Below are 7,191 nucleotides of genomic sequence, written 5' to 3'. Positions count from 1 at the left end.
GAGCATCCCCAACTGTACCCTCTGTAAAAGCTGGGGTGAAATGAAAAGACCCGGTGAGTTCAGTGTCAATCCACAGTTGGTTGCACATCAGGTCTGGATAAGATATGTCACTGATGCTACCCACAATGCACTGGGGCAGGGATAGGCATCCCCACTTTGCACAAGTTCCCCAGGGTGGGCATGCCATGGGCTCACTCCAGCAGCCAAACCAGGTCGATCCCACCAACCACAGTCCCTCCTTTAGTGAATCATGAAGTTTTTCACTATATCTGTTACAACCACCCCCCCATGCCATGTCAGGCTGGCTATTGAGATGAGGAGTTGAGGAGGAATTGCGTGGACTGTCACTGCTCTTGAGGGTTAAGTCATTAAGCCAAGAGGAGGTCTGACACCCTTAGATGTGGTGGCAAGTGCATCACTGATCCTCTGTGAGGCTGCATTGCTAGCAGACAAGAGGAGTGAGAAGGAACAGGGTAGGGTGAAGTGGACATGGCGGGCGAGGAGACAGGATACTCTGGGTGCTTGCTGTGACAGTTCCAACTGCAGAATTGCCCACAGCCTGCATGAGGGCACCCAGAAGATGGATATGTGTGTTAGTCGCTCAGTCGTGCCCAAATCTTTGCGACCCCATGGACTGCAATCCACCAGGTTTTTCTGTCCATGAGATTTTCCAGGCAAGGATACTGGAGTGGGTTGCCATTTCCTTCTCCAGGGGATCTTACCAACCCAAGGATCGAACCTGAGTCTCCTGCACTGCAGGCAAATTCTTTACCGACTGAGGTACAAGGGAAGAATATGGATGGGCAGATGCAAATGAAAGTATCAGTAGTACCACCTCTTCCCCATCTCAAAGTCTGTATCCCCAATCTGCCTATTGGGTTTAGGTGATCAGGAGGTCACTTCTGAGATAGTGTACTCTCCCCAGTTGCAGAGTAGGAGCCAGAATCCTGTGATGTACAGATGTCTAGCACATCAAATTCTAGGCCAGAGTCCAAGCCATAGGAACCAACAGGCCAGAGAATACTGAATGGGAGTTGGCTGAAATGCAGTGGCCAAATATCAAATCTGAATGTACCCATAGCAAACAAAGTTATTGAACCATATGTTTAAAGACCTTCCCACAGAGGGAAGTTCTGAGCCTCCTGGTTACATTATTGAAATCTATCAAAAGTTTTAAGAGGAAATAACACCCATCCTTCACAGATTCTTCCTGAATAGACAGCAGGGAGGACGGAACATTTCCTAACTCATCCTATTATAAGAACAATATTACCCTCCCACAAAAGCTGGACTTGACATCACCAGAAAGCTACAGACCCTTATCTATCATGAATAGTGATGCATACACCTTCAACACAGTATTAGCAAGCCAAATCAAGAAACATTTGTGAAGAGTTGTGCAAGATTTATGCCGGGGTTGCAATATTGGAGAAACACTCAACTTTAGTTATGGGAAACAGTGTATTAATATCATGAAGGACAGAACCACCTGTCATCTTGACAGACAAACAAACAGCATTTGACACAATTCAAGACCTGTTTGTGATAAATAACTAACTAAATCAATAAACACAGTCAACTAACTTGGGATAGAAGGGATCATTGTCATTGTGCTGAAGAACATCCCCGAGAATCATCCAGCTTGTGTCACATCACATCTAGTAGTGTTGAGTGAATGCTTTCCTCTTGGGATCCAGACCAAGGATAGGAGGTCTGCTTCAACCATCTCTATTCCACACTGACTGAAGTGTCTAGTCTGTGCACCATGCAAAACAAGAAATGAAATCATGGAGAAATGAGAAATGAAACCTATGTCCACACAAATACTTGTCTTTAAATGTCTTTCACAGCAGCACTGTTTGTGAACTCCAAATAGTGGAGCAACCTAAAAGTCTGCCAGCTGGAAAGTGGTAAACAAAGTATTCTGTACCCATATAGTGGAAGCGCCAGTACTTTGGCCACCTCATGCGAAGAGTTGACTCATTGGAAAAGACTCTGATGCTGGGAGAGATTGGGGGCAGGAGGAGAAGGGGACGACCCAGGATGAGATGGCTGGATGGCATCACAGACTCGATGGACATGAGTCTGAGTGAACTCCGGGAGATGGTGATGGACAGGGAGGCCTGGCGTGCTGCGATTCATGGGATTGCAAAGAGTCGGACACGACTGAGCAACTGAACTGAACTGATAGTGGAATAGCATAGATGGATGAAAGGTGATGAAATTCTGCTTTCTGCTGCCACAAGGGTGATCCTCCAAAGCATTATGCTAATGAAAGAACCCAGACACAAAAGGCCTCTTCCTGTAGGAGTTCCTTTGTATGAAATGTCCAGAAAGGGCAAAACTAGAGACAGAAATTAGATGAGAGAATGTCTGGGCCTGCAGGTCCTATTGGCGATTGACTGCTGATGGGTACACAGAACCTTTCTGTGGTGCTGGCAGTGTTCCACAACCACTGTGGTGGTGGTTGCACCCCTGTGAAGTTACGAAAATTCCCTGCACTGGATGCATCAAATGAGTATGATTATACCTCAGGAAAGTGGTTTAGGAAGGTAACGCAGATGTCCAAGTGAGATATGTGAGAAAAGATATGCCATTGCTTTCCTAACAATGAGGAGTGCCCCTGCTCCTTCCACATTCTGGGTCTGGCCTCCTCTAAATGTGCTAGATGCTCTCTCCAGAAACAGTCACTGTGCACGTCAGGACAGAATCCCCAGTGAGCACACATGTCTAGTGTGTCTCTGTGTTCATGCACAGTTGCCCATTGTGTGACCACAAGTCAATGGCTCTGGGCAGGTTCCCAAAACCCACCCTGTATCTGAAATTCTACTTAGCTCTTTACCCATTCTTCTCAAATCACATGACCGCAGCTTCCATTTTCCTGGTAACAGACCTCAGCCCTTAGCTCCATCCTCTGGTCACAGGAATACCTGTAGCCAGCTGTGAGGCCCCCTGTCTGAGCTCAGCAACCCAGGAGGGATCCTCAGCAGAGCAGTAACCAAGACAATGGAACTCCATCCATCCTTTTTCTGCCTCCAGGACTGAGGTGCATTCCCTCCCCTCCATCTTCCTGCGAAGGGCAGTTGGGGGCATAAAAACATCACTGAGTCATTGAAATTGTTCTAAATATGGCTGTGAATAAATTTGTCAAAAATACCTCTCAGAAGGGAAGACGCATAATTACATTTTTTTTTAATTTCATAAGTAGCAAACATGGCTCTTCAGTTCAGGATTCTACTTAAAACCAGGATGGGTGAAGCATCATGAGACTATGCTTCTCAACCTAAACTGTACATCTAGTCACCCCTGGAGAGGCTTTAGAAGAGCCGATGCTGGCAGGACATCCCTAGAGAGTCTGAAGTAGTAGGTCTGGAATGTGGCTCTAGCATGAGCATTATCTGAAAAAGTTCTCTTATGAAAGCGGAGATCGCAGTTATGGAAACAGAACCCATTCTTTCAGGAGGAAATCGAAAATTTGCAAATTCTCTCTATCAGGAAAGTAGGCTTTCATCATGATCAGCTATGCTTGATCGCTGTTTTAAGCTGAGGAAAGGGACAACTTACCCAAATTAATACTTGTTTGAAAACTGACTTTGTGCTTGCTCTGCTGCATGTTCTGAATCCAAAATTTTATAGTTAAAATCCTGCTGTTGTTAATAAAACTCAGTATCTTTTAGTTCTTGTCAGGATCCGTTATGTCTAGTTAGTTGAATACATTTATAAAATACTGTGGAGATAACTTTATGCAACAGATCAGAATAGTGCTTCAAACATTAAAGATGGCTGAGAGTTGTAGCTATTGATGTAGATGTAGAAGGATTGGCTGTCAGCTTATCTGCTGTCTGTGCTCAGTTGCAGTTCTAGACTTTTTCCTGTGTTGTCAAATTAACTCCCATGCTTAAAGGAAGACCAAATAGGAACAGGAAGTCTATTGGGAAAAACACAATTAAACAATCCCTTGTTTGGTGCACACCCATGAAGACCCATCTTCCTAAACGTTTTCCTTTAGGGATCTCTTTTGAATATTCTTTGGCACATTTCCAAATGATGGGCTTACACTGCTGTTTCCTGACTCATCGTCTTGTTAAAGACAGGGTTTTCAACCTCTCAGGAGTATTAAAGTGCCTGGGTTCTCTCGGAGATCAAAAAGAAGGTGATGGCCTGTGCTCAGGACACCTTCAGAACATGTCTCCAGGAACAGGGCCTCTCAGAGGAAGTGATCCCCACCTGTGGCTACAGGAAGATCTTGGGTGAGCCTTTTCCAGAGCTCTGGGGAAGTCATGGCATGGTGAAGATCACACCCAGCAGCATGCCCGGGATTGTGGTTTAAGGAAGTGGGTGGATGGCAGTGCACACCCATAAGACAGAGAATGTTGGCCTGGGCTTACTAGCAGGTCTGCAGGACTTATGGGACATCTGAGTGCAGATGGCCCATACATCTCAGCCTGTGGGGGATCTGGGGCCCCGTTGAGACATCTTAGGTGGATTTGGTGATAGGAAATGCCATCAGCACACAGGGGATACTGATGAAAAGAAGTCAGATGGGTAAAAACTCTGGGGGGTGACATGGTCACCCAAGGGTCATATATAGAATGGAAGAGCACACGGCAGAGGTTGGAAACTGGAGGAAAAGGAAATGAAGATTTAGGAGGGCATCAAACTAAATGGACAGACAAGGAGACATAGAAGGAATGGACTGAGAGGTAGGGGGAAAGCGAGGGTGGGCTTCTGTCACAAACTCTGACCAAGGTTTTGAAACGGAATGTGTCTTTAGCCAGTACAGCACTGGGTGTCATAGTTAGGCCCATGGAACTCTTGGGAGATGTTAGCAAGGGAATATTCTGTGGATAGGCACATGAAGGAGGAATCGAGAGGTAACCAGGTAAGGATGTTTCTGGAGTCTACATGTTCAAGAAGCATGGCTTGAAAGGAATTAAAGATGCAGGGTATTGGAAGTAGAGGGCTGTGGGCTTGCAGGGTATGTTATTTTCTGTTCTCAAATCAAAAAGATCAGGATACAAGTTTCAAAAATCCCTAAGAATCATCAGGATTGTTGACTAGAAGACAGAGTGGAAAATTGGAATGATCCTCACAGGTGCGTCTTCAAGTTGAGTAGTGAGGAATCTTGTGGTTTAAAGGCAGCTGTGGAGTTCCAGGAAGACTTCCTTCTCCTCCTTCTGAGTCCCATTCTGCCTCAGTGACCCATGGTAGTAGGAAGAGCTGCGGTGGTGATGGTGAGGGGTAAGGGATGCTGAAATCACAGTCTCAATGTATGCACCTCGGATTCCACGGGCACTTTGGTGTATTTGCTCTCCCTGGCTGATCTGATCTTCATCATGAGTGTTCACCCTTCATACTGGTTAGTAAGGGGAAAATCCCCACTGAATTTACTTCTAACCTGTAAAGTGTGGTTGCATGCAACCAACTCAATGTGCACAGATACAAATGCTCAGTCTGTTCTGGTAAAAATGCTCTCTACTTTCAGCCACAGGGCAGGGCTATGTGTCACTTGCAAGGTTTGCAGTAATTGTGGGAGGGGGAATCTATAACATGGCACAACTTTGTTCCTCAGAGTAGCCTCAGTGGTCCCTGAGGGAAAGATGACTCTCCTCTCCTGGCTCCAGCTGGTGATGCTGACCTGTACAGCCCATAGGTGGGGGTGGTGAAACTTGCCTTTTGTCTCCCTCCTCTTGCTGTGGACCTGGTGTTCCCGGGATAACTGAGCCTCAGTGACCCTGCTGGCATCTGCATGTCCCTCTGAATCTGGGTCTCATCGTCCAGCCCATCGCTGGAAAGGGACATCCATTCTTCAGCCTCAGCTGCAAGGTCCCCTATCCCATTGCCTGCTTAGACTTCATCTGGATTCAGTCCCTTTCCACATTTCTTCCTCAGGTGATGCAGATCCCTCCCTTGGATTTCACCTGCACGAGAGCAGAAACCAAGATCAGCTCCAGAAAACTAAACTCCTAAACTGCAGCTACTCATCAGCCCAAAGACATTGTGGGGTCATTGTACAGTGTGTGCCTGTGAGTCCCAAGTGTGAATGTAGTAGAATCCTCCTGTCCCTGGGGTTCTTCTTCATTTCTTGTCACACTTCCCTTGCTAAATTTTTGTTAGTTTAACATGTGTCATGGTGTGTTTAGCCTTAGGGTATCCAGCACGGGCCTCTCTGGCCTTCTTGGACTTCAGTTCAGTTCAGTTCAGTTCAGTCGCTCAGTCATGTCCGACTCTTTGCGACCCCATGAATCGCAGCACGCCAGGCCTCCCTGTTCATCACCATATCCTGGAGTTCACTGAGATTCACGTCCATTGAGTCAGTGATGCCATCCAGCCATCTCATCCTGGGTCGTCCCCTTCTCCTCCTGCCCCCAATCCCTCCCAGCATCAGAGTCTTTTCCAATGAGTCAACTCTTCGCATGAGGTGGCCAAAGTACTGGAGCTTCAGCTTTAGCATCATTTCTTCCAAAGAAATCCCAGGGTTGATCTCCTTTAGGATGGACTGGTTGGATCTCCTTGCAGTCCAAGGGACTCTCAAGAGTCTTCTCCAACACCACAGTTCAAAAGCATCAATTCTTCGGCCCTCAGCCTTCTTCACAGTCCAACTTTCACATCCATACATGATCACAGGAAAAACCATAGCCTTGACTAGACAGACCTTAGTCGGCAAAGTAATGTCTGCTTTTGAATTGGACTTAGGTGGCTGTTTCCTTACATGACTACTGATATCTTTTCATGTGTATATTTGTGATCCATACATCTTTGGTAAATATTCCAAACTTTGTCCCCCTTTGTAATTATTTTTATTCTTTCTTTTATAAACATTCTTTTCAAAATATTTGTTAATTTTTTGCTGCTCTAGATCTTCCTTTCTGCACACTGACTTTCTCTAGTTAAAACGAACAGGGGCTACTCTTCATTGTGGTGCATTGGCTTCTCACTGTGGTGGCTTTTCTTGTTGCAGATCAGAAGCTCTAAGGTGTATGGGCTCAGTAGTTTTAGTGCACAGGCTTAGTTGCCCCCTTGCATGTGGAATCTTTCCAGTCCTGGGACTGAACCTGTGTCCCATGCATTTGCAGGTGGATTCTTAACCACTGAACCACCAGGGAAGTCCTATTTTATTATATTCTTGAGATTTCTCTATATTCTGGTTATAATTATTTTATCAAATAATTGTTTAAAAAATATTTTCTT

The sequence above is a fragment of the Oryx dammah genome, unplaced genomic scaffold (assembly GCF_014754425.2).
Source record: "Oryx dammah isolate SB20612 unplaced genomic scaffold, SCBI_Odam_1.1 HiC_scaffold_23, whole genome shotgun sequence".
In the NCBI taxonomy this organism is placed as follows: Eukaryota; Metazoa; Chordata; class Mammalia; order Artiodactyla; family Bovidae; genus Oryx; species Oryx dammah.
This window is presented reverse-complemented; position numbering follows the sequence as displayed.